Source organism: Arachis ipaensis, chromosome B9, assembly GCF_059453495.1.
Source record: "Arachis ipaensis isolate K30076 ecotype BB chromosome B9, ASM5945349v1, whole genome shotgun sequence".
In the NCBI taxonomy this organism is placed as follows: Eukaryota; Viridiplantae; Streptophyta; class Magnoliopsida; order Fabales; family Fabaceae; genus Arachis; species Arachis ipaensis.
Genome location: NC_142444.1, coordinates 85,037,428 through 85,047,991, shown reverse-complemented (window position 1 = coordinate 85,047,991; position 10,564 = coordinate 85,037,428). Strand labels below are relative to the sequence as shown.

The following is a 10,564-nucleotide window of genomic DNA, read 5'->3' as shown; positions in this document are numbered from 1 at the left end:
CCGTACGAAGTTTTTCACCTAAGTCATCCTTCAAGCTCTGACCTTATCAAAGTTAATGGACAACGTTTAAAGCTGTACCATGGAGAGAGGATGAAGAAAAACAAGGAGCTCAAGATCTTCCTCTTGGAAGATCCCCACATAGCCGAAGACTGAGCTAGTGGGGCGTCCAACTTACGGACGTTAAAGCAAAGTGCTAGGTGGGAGACAACCCACCATGGTATGATCGTTCTTTTCTTTATTCTTAGTTTTCCTATTCAATAACTCTTCTCTTTATTAGTACATTTCGTGCATCTGCATTTACATACTTTTATTATTTCTAAAAAAAAAAAATTTCGCGACGCGACCGCATCATTGACGCGTCCGCGTCGCAGGTGATTGGAGAAAATAATAAAACGAACAGAGAGTCACGCGAGAGCGTGGCTGGAGGTGTGCCCGTGGCACAAATCGCCCCACGCGATCGCATCACCGACGCGTCCGCGTCGAGTGCGAACATTGGCCTCCCACGCGACCGCGTCACTCACGTGGCCGCATGCCCTGGAATTCGACGTGAAAAGGGTGCACGACCGAAAGTTGTGCTAGAGTGGTGCTGGATTGGCGCTGAACGCACAATTCTTCCCACGCGGACGCATGGCTCACGCGTCCGCGTCATGTCCTTCTAATGGCCACACACGCGATTGCATCACCCAACATTTGGCACAATAAGAGTTTGAACAGAGAGTTGTGCAAGTGCGAGGCTGCCCTCGCGCCAGTAGCATAAAACGGGTCACGAGACCGCGTCCATTAGTTTAAGTGCAAGTCGCCCGACTGCGTGCCCCACGCAACCGCGTCGCTTGTGCCGCACAGCTTCCCTGATTTGCCAATTATCTTATCTTTCTTTTCCCCAAATCCTATTTTCTCTTTTCCCTCCTTATTTCTTCCTTCTTCCTTCTTCCTTCTTTCTCACTTTCTACTCTCTCTCTCTTTCACCCCCATTAACAAGGTTTTCTTTTCTTCTTCCCCCCTTACTTTTCTATTATTCTTCTTATTTTTATATGTTATCTTCTTTTCTTTTCTTTTTACTTTTATTATCCATATTTTCTTCTTCTTTCTTTTTCCTTTTTACTTGGTGTTGGAAATTTATTTGAGTCATTATTTCTCATTTTATGCCTGTGGATTGTTGTAAAATTGTTTGGCAATTATATACCTTTTTAAAAGGGTTGCTTGCATGTTCACTTTAATACTTTCTATACCTTATTTACCATACATGCTATGTGTTTGTGAAAACGCCCATATGGCATTATGCACTTTTCTACGTTATTCTACTCTAATATTCAATGCTTGCTTTTCACAAATTCCCTTTACTATTGTATTAATTGAATTTAATTGTCAATACAAACATGATGGCTAGTTTGTTACGAGTGATAACACATTCAACTAATAAAATGCTTAATCTATGCTACTCATGCCTTTGCCTGCATGCCAATAAACCCCTTGCATTTAATTATCCTCCAATGCACTTGCTATATTTCCATTGATGAACTTTTCACATGTAGTCATGACCATGTGTTCACAACATCCTCTTTACCGTACATTGTTTATCACTTATACAACCCTCTTCCTTGCTCTATCTCTTTGAATTTACGTTACTTTCTTTTTTTTTCCTTTTTCAGGATGGCCACCAAGAAAGGAAAAAAGAAAGCTACTCCCAAACCACCAGCAAGAAGAGGAACAAAAAAAGCATTAGTGGCAGAGCCCTCTTCAACTGCGATTAAACCCTCAACAAAAAGAACTAAAAGAATTATAAAGGTTGATGATAAAGAAAAAGCCTTCCCAGCAAAGGTCACTGCGCGATTTCCCAATTGCTACTGTGAGCAGACGTTCCCCATCCTGGCAGAAAGGAGTTACAACAACGAATACCTTCTTCTCCTCCCGAACCATATTGCTACCTTTGTTGAGCCGCAAATTGCACAAAGACAATGGGGTTTCCTACAGAGACAGCCGAGGCAGGTCAATCTTTCTTGGGTAGTCGAGTTCTACTCCAACTTCCACCTGCCAACCCTACAGTCTGTCTTTGTCCGTCAGAAGCAAGTCCCCATTACAGAAGAGGCCATTGAAAAAGCTCTAGGTCTTCCCCCTGTTCCAGAAGGATTGGACGCCTTTCAAGAAGCCACACTTAAATGCCAGATGTACCAATTTGACTGGGACGTTGTTCTCAGAATTATCACACTACCTAGCAGCCGTTGGATCTACGGTTACCATCGTATCCGCCCTAAGAGAATATCGGCTTCAGCACTTACCTTGGAGGCTCGCGTATGGGCATAGATCATGTCCCATTACGTCTTTCCGAGCACTCACGAGTCCTCCTTCACTGCGGACATGGCCGTTCTACTATGGTGTATCCTTACAGACCAACCTCTGAACCTACCAAGACACATCCGGAATGCCATGGGACACGTACAAATTGCGGGCAACTTACCTTTTCCCGCCTTGGTCTCAGATCTTGTCTCAGCAGCCAGCATTTTCTACAGAGCTGGGGACACCAAAGCCATGCTCCCACAGGATGATCAGTATGTCCCTAACGGGAAATACATCAGACCTCTACCAGCCGCCACAAGCCATCCTACTGAACCAGTTAAAGATATTCCTTCTTCAACACCACAAGCACCTACAACAGACCAACTGTTCCATCGGATACTCGAAAGGTTAGATCGACAGGAACACAAAGCTAAGATGAGAGAGCGCCATAACAAGCGCCGATTCACATACCTCAAGGAGCTGATTATGGGAAAATTCAAGGACTAAGACACCCCGGACTCCACTTCCTTTACCAGCATAGGAAGCCATGATGGTCCCGACCGTGGAGATACTGCTACCAGCCCACCTTTGTTCCTGACAGATGGCACCGAGGACGGTGCAAAGCCTTAAGTGTGGGGAGGTCGGTCAGTACCTGACTTCCGGAGGTAATTTCTCTTCCCTAAACACCAATAAATTAGGATATTTAGTTAGTTTTTCTTTTGTAGAATAGGACAAATTGCATAGTAATAGGTTAGTTGCATGCATGTTTTACTTGATTGAAAAGACAATAAGTTTTCCTCTAAGACCCTATTCTTGGAACAAAATTTCACTAACTTTAATTAAAACTTTTATGTTAAATTTGTTTGAAGTTGTATTTGGAACATGATTTTTTTTATGCTAAAGAACACACAACCTGTGAGATTTGAGCCTTTATGCATGGTTACATTATTTAACCATAATTATTTTATTCTTGTGTGTTTACTTCTCTATGATTGTAATCTATATTTTGTTTCATCCTATATGTCTAATGTTTATTATATTTGTATGCTTGCATATGATTGAGGCCATTATTTGTTTAAACTCACTTATCCAAATTAAACCTACCCTCTCAATTACCTTTGTTAGCCACTTTGAGCCTTTAAATCCCATTTGTTCTATATTTTACCACATTACCAGCCTTAAGCAAAAAAACAATTATATATCCCAAATTCAATCTTTGGTTAGCTTAAGATAGAATTGTGTGTGCTAATTAAGTATGGAAAATTGTGGGAACAAAAGATAATAAGGGAATGTGTCATGATAATATAATGGGAATTTAGATACCTACTCATGTGAAACTATAAGAATTAAAAAAAAAATCTATGTGCATTGATAAGCTATGTTTATTTTTTATGTTTATGAAAAAAAAACCAAAAATATTCAATAAATAAATAAGGGGACAAAATTACCCCAATGCTAAAGTTAAGAATTCAAAGATCAATGCATGTATGATAAAATTAAAATAAAAAGTTGATACACGAGTATGGAATGTGAAAGGGAAATTCTGGGTAGCTAGGTATGAATTCTAAAGTTATATAGAATATATATAGGTTATGTTAAAGATTGGTTAATTAAAGATTCAGTTTATAAGCTTACTTAGCCACATATGTATCCTTACCATTACCTTGGCCCCATTACAACCTTGAAAAGACCTCATGATGTTTGCATTGGTATATTAAATGTTGTTGATTGATTAGGAGAAGAACAAAAATTAGAGAGCATGATTAGAGAAGGATAGAGTGATTGCCCTATACACTAGAGAGATTAGAGCGTACATACATCATCAGTGAGGGTTCAATGCTTAAAATTCTATGTTCCCTGCTTTCATGAGCTACCTTCTTGCATTTTTATCTGTTCTTACTGTATAAGAATTGAATTAGTGGAATTTGATTTGTAATTATTTTGAAGAGCTTATTTACTATTGATCAAGTGGACAAGAATCATATAGTTTCATTCACATATATAGGTTGCATTGCATTGCATGAGTTTTACATGTTCCTACTCATTTATTTTATCTCCTTCAACTAAGCATAAGGACATGCTAATGTTTAAGTGTGGGGAGGTTGATAAACCACTATTTTATGGTTTATAATGTGTTTAATTGTGTGGTTTTATCACGATCTTTACCCACTTATTCATATGATTAGCATGCATTTATATTTCCTTCCTAAAATTATTACATGATTGAAAACTTGCTTCCTAGAGACTTTTAATTATGTATTTTAATTTTCCTTTATTCCATTCGATGCCGTGATCTGTGTGTTAAGTGTTTCAGGCTTTACAGGGCATGAATGAATTAGAGATTGGAAAGGAAGCTTGCAAAAATGGAAGGAACACAAGAAATTGAAGAGATGACAAGCGAGAAGTGACGCGGCCGCATGGCTCACGCGACCGCGCAAAAGAGAGGAAATTGCAGTGACGCGGCCGCATGGCTCACGCAACCGCGCGGATTGGAATAGCAAAAGTGACACGGAGGCGTGGACGACGCGCTCGAGTGGCAGGGCAAAACGCCGAATGACGCGGCCGCATGAATGACGCGGCCGCATGAATGACGTGATCGTGTGACGTGCGCGATCTGCATAATCTACAGAATTCGCTGGGGGCGATTTTGGGCCCTGTTTTGACCCAGTTTTCGGTCCAGAAAAGCAGACTAGAGCCAGAGAACATGCAGAAACCAACAACAATATTCATTCTACACAATTTAAGGTTTTAGATCTAGTTTCACTCCTCCTCTAGGTTTTCTCTCTACACATTCATAGTTCTTAGGATTTTTATTTCTATTGCTCTTTGCATTGGGATATTGAGAAGAGTTATTACCTCATCAAGACTTCGTCATTCTAGTTCGTTTTCTTTACTTGGCTCTACTCTTCCATGTCCTTTAATTTACTCAATTTTACTATTGGATTATTTTAGAATTTATTAATACAAGAATTACTTTTATTTCTAATTGATTTCTTTGATTTTTATTTATCATGTATTTCTTTAATTCCCTTTCCTATGTTTTGAATTCTACATTCATAATGAGCGAGTAGTTCCCTAACTTGATGGGGAGTTGATTGAAAGGAACCCTTGAGTTGGAATGCTCAAAAGAAAAATTGTAATTGGGTTTATTGTTGGATTGCCCTCTAGTCACTGACACCAATCCCTTTTAATTGAGTGGGTTGGAACTTGTGAATAAAAGTAGCATTCCAACTTATTTGACTTTCCCTTACCTAGTAAGGGATAACTAAACAGGACAACCTACAATTATCAATTAATCTTGAGAGTACTTCAACAAGAATAGGGCTTCCAACTAATCTATTCCCAGTCAAGGCTTTTATTTAAATTATTTAATTTCTCCAATTTAATTTCCTGTTTATTCAACTCAAACCATTTTGAAAACATCTGATTAATAAAATAGCACACCTTTCTGCAACTCGTTGGGAGACGACCTGGGATTCATACTCCCAGTATTTTAATTTTAATTTTTGTGACACCCTTCTAATTTGATAAGTGGAATTCTGGTTGGTTAAGAACTATACTTGCAACGCATATCTTATAACAATTCTTGACTCACCAATTTCCGCCACGTCAATTTTTGGCGCCGTTGCCGGGGAGTTGCAATAGAGTGCTAAGTTATTGATTGGAATTTATTTATTTGCATTTTATTTTATTTTGCTACTATGAGCTGCTTGTTTCTTTCGTTAGATGACGCATTCACTTCCTGATCCAAGCTTTCCAGTATTCGATCCTAAGATTGAAAGAACTATTTCACGAATAAGGTAAGCTCGGCGTCGGTTAGTCCTCTCTGAGGGTGGATCTGAAACTTCATTTGAGGAAGAAACCAGCCCCCATTCTACTAATTTGGTTGATTTACGTGTAGGTGACATGGCAGCACCTAGGAGAGTTACTATCTAGGAGGTTGGAGCCCCTGATTTTACAATGCAACCGTTTCAAGCGCATCACCCAACGGTGGCTACAGACTTTGAAATAAAGACTGCACTGCTCAATTTGATGCCCAAGTTTCATGGCTTACCTGCTCAAGAGCCTATCAAGCACCTGAGAGATTTTCAAGCAGCCTGTTCTACTGTCAAGCATGATGGTGTAGATGAAACTTCAATTTTATTGAAAGCCTTCCCGTTTTCTCTTGAGGGAAAGGCAAGAGAGTGGTACTACACTCAACCCGCAACAATTGTATCCGACTGGGATACACTTAAAAGTTCTTTCCAGCTGAAGTTACTGATAAACTGAGGAAAGACATTTCCATGATTGTTCAGGACGTATCCGAGACTCTCTATGAATACTGAGAGCGCTTCAATAATCTTCTGGAAGCATGCCCCCACCATATGATTGACAAGATAGTGTTACTCGGTTACGTCACACAAGGCATGAGGCCCCAAGATAAGACCACATTGGAAAGTGCTCGCAATGGGTCTATGAAAAATTACAAAACCACTGATGAGGCATGGCAATTGATCAGCGACTTAGCTGAATCTACTCAGAATCACAGGCAGAAACAAGGCCGTTCAAAAGCCATTGCAGAAGTATCCTCTAGCAGAGAGACTGCTGCTCTAACTCTGAGTATCTGTGAAATGACCAACTTGCTAAAGCAAATGCAATTGAATCAACAACAAGTTCAGCAAGCTCAACCTTCTCCACCACAGCAAAACCAACAGTTAGTCCCTCATGCCAGGGCATTTTGGCCAGTTTCACTGACCTTTTCTTTACTGTTTTTAGGGTAGTTTCATGTATTTCCTTAGGAAATAAGCTAGTTTTGGGTAGATATTCACTTACATCTCGATTCAAGCATACATTGTGCACTTCACATGATTTCATGAGGATTTTGCATGAATTTAATGACAAATTGGATGTTGCATTTCCCATGACTTGGATTAGAATTTTGATGCACTCTATTGCTTGATTTCAGGACAAAAGAAGAAGAATCACATTAGTGGCTACGTTAGTTACACTAACGTTAACACTAACGTGGAATGGGAGTAACTTGCAAAGTTAATGAGAAAAGTAATTGCCAATAACGCTCTCGAAGCCATCATTGGCCACGTTAAGAGTCACGTTAACTAAGTTAACGTGAACTCTAACGTGGAAGAAAGGAAATGGAGCCAACGTTAGTGACACTTAACAATATCACTAACGTTGGACCAAGCTCATAAGTGGCCACGTTAGTTGCCACGTTAACTTAGTTAACGTGGCCTCTAACGTTAAGAAGTAAAGGGGAAGCCAACGTTAGTGACATTCAACTTTATCACTAACGTTGGCCAAGTCACAATAAGCCACGTTAACTCCCACGTTAACCTAGTTAACGTGGAAGCTAATGTGAAGAAACAAGGTGGTCGACAACGTTAGTGACACCAAACATTGTCACTAACGTTGGAAGGAACCCACACAAGCCCCAATAAGCCACGTTAACTCCCACGTTAACTTTAACGTGGAAGTTAATGTGAAGAAGGGAGGAGATCGCCAACGTTAGTGACACCCAACATTGTCACTAACGTTGGAATGAGCCCACACAAGCCACTATGAGCCACGTTAACTCCCACGTTAACTTAGTTAACGTGGAAGCTAACGTGGATAAGGGAATGATGAGCCAACGTTAGTGACACTCAACTTTGTCACTAACGTTGGAGATGGCTAGCATGGCCACGTTAGAAGCCACGTTAACCTAGTTAACGTGGACTCTAACGTCAGGAAAGGGGAGACTTCTCAACGTTACTGGGAAAGGTAAGTCCCAGTAACGTGTGCGAAGGGCATAGAGGCAACGTTAGTGGCAACGTTTGTGCCACTAACGTTGAAGTTAACGTGGCTCTTACTTTGGTGAGGAACGTTAGTGAAAAAGGTGATTGTCACTAACGTTCTCGAACCCATATTTTCACTGAACGTTAACACCACTAACGTCCTGAGCTAAAATCTCTGCCCACTTCACACTTTCTCTCTGCAAGTAAAGCCATGCCCAATAAAGAAGAGAAGTGCTTCAAACTCAAGATCCAAAGGCCCATACCCAAGACTTGAGGAGCCAACTTGAAGAACAGAAGAGTAGTATATATAGGAGTAGCTTTGAATTAAATTGGGAGTTGGAAATTATAGGGAGCCTCTTGGCATAGAACTACTCTTTGTATTTTACTTTTTCTGCACTTCTAGTTTCATAATGTAAATTCCATCTTTGTTTTCATTTTCTAGAGCTATGAACAACTAAACCCCTTTCATTGGGTTAGGGAGCTCTGTTGTAATTTGATGGATCAATACTAGTTTTCATTATTCTTCTTCTATCTCTTCTCTTGATTTTACTTGAAAGCTTTAGATCTTCATCCAATTGGGTAGATATCTTGGAAAAGAAGCTATTCATACTTGGATCTCTTCTGAACCTTGAAAGAGGAATGAAGAGATCATGCTAGAAATGCTTTCTCATGCTGGACCAAATTGGGTTTGGATGGATATGTGACTATAATCCTCTCAACCCTTGATTTGGGAAATGCATGTGGTATAATCAGTGACCATACTTCATCTCTTCTCATGAGCAATTGACCAAGGAATTGGCTATTGATCAAGATTTGAGAGATTGAATTACAAGAAATTGTAATTCGATCACTTAAGATTGCCAAGGAGATCAATGAGTGCATTGATTGAGGAAGAGATGAAAATGAAATTGTTCTGGAGAATGGAACATCTCCTAAGCCCAATGAACTCCCCGTTTCTGATCTTACCCATTCTCTTTAATTTCTGTCATTTACTTTTATGAGCAATTTCCCCATTCCCATTTAAGATTCTACAATTTACTTTCCGTCATCTACATTCAGCTCTTATTTCTAGCATTTACTTTTCTGTTATTTACTCAAATTCGACCTTACTCTATTGTGAGTTTTTACTTGACGACAAATTCGGTACACTTGCCGAAGGAAATATGTTATGAGACAAGTTTTTCGTGCATCAAGTTTATGGCGCCGTTGCCGGGGATTGATTGTGCATCAACAATGATTAAATTGGAGGATAACTAGATTGAGCATTTTATTTTTGTTTGATTTAATTTTCTGTTTGAGTAATTTACTTTCAATTTTAGTTAATTTCTTCCCTTCCCTCTACTTTTTTGTTTTTAGTTATTTACCATTCATTTCACTAACCCACTAACTGTTTGATATATTGCATCACTCACACTAACAGTCATTCTGACATAAATACTTTCTGCATCTATTTTCCTTACTTGTACTTGTTGGTTGTATGACAGGGAGAAGAAGCGGGGCTTCAACTTCCTTTGATTCTGAACCTGAGAGGACCTTCTTGAGATTAAGGAGAGAAGCAAGAGGAAAAAGAGTAGTTGGTGCTGAGGAAGAGGAGGAATACTTTGAACCAAACATGGAAGAAAACATGGAAAACCATCATGAAGAAGAGACTCACAACCATGGCGGAGGAGGTCGAGCAAAACATACTGGGGAGGATAGAAGAGTTTTAGGCACTTACATCAATCCAAACCCAGGAAATTGTGGAAGTAGCATTCAAAAGCCAACCATCCACGCCAACAATTTTGAACTGAAGCCACAGCTCATCACCCTTGTTCAGAACAACTGTTCGTTCGGAGGAAGTGTCCAAGAAGACCCCAATCAACATCTAACCACCTTCCTGAGAATATGTGACACAGTGAAATCTAATGGTGTTCATCTTGACGCCTATAGACTGCTCTTATTTCCATTCTCACTCAAGGATAAGGCAGCCAAGTGGCTGGAGTCTTTCCCGAAAGAGAGCTTGACAACTTAGGAAGATGTGGTGAACAAATTCTTAGCAAGATTCTACCCCCCTCAACGAATCAATAGGCTGAGAGCTGAGGTCCAAACTTTCAGGCAACAAGATGGTGAGACTCTGTATAAAGCATGGGAGAGGTTTAAGGACCTGACAAGGAGGTGTCCACCTGACATGTTCAACGAATGGGTGCAGCTGCACATTTTCTATGAAGGGCTCTATTATGTGTCAAAGAAGGCCGTAGACCATTCATCGGAAGGATCTTTGAACAAGAAGAAGACTATTGAGGAAGCCATAGATGTCATTGAAACAGTAGCAGAGAATGACTATTTCTATGCTTCTGAAAGAGGCAACACTAGAGGAGTAATAGAGCTAAACAATGTAGATGCTCTGCTGGCCCAAAACAAGCTCATTACCCAGCAACTGGCTGACCTCACCAAGAAGATGGAGAGGAACCAAGTAGCAGCATTCACTACTTCATCAACAACCCAAGAAGGAGTGAATAAAGAAGCAGAGGGTAGTCAGG

The 10,564-nt window shown here is 40.0% G+C and overlaps 1 non-coding gene across 1 annotated transcript; it reads right to left on the bottom strand.

Moving 5' to 3' along the window:
* Positions 1-10,110: 10,110 nt before the first annotated feature.
* Positions 10,111-10,214, bottom strand: LOC148545293 (small nucleolar RNA R71). The gene has a single exon (XR_015900849.1). It is a non-coding gene; the product is annotated as a small nucleolar RNA R71 (small nucleolar RNA).
* Positions 10,215-10,564: the final 350 nt, after the last annotated feature.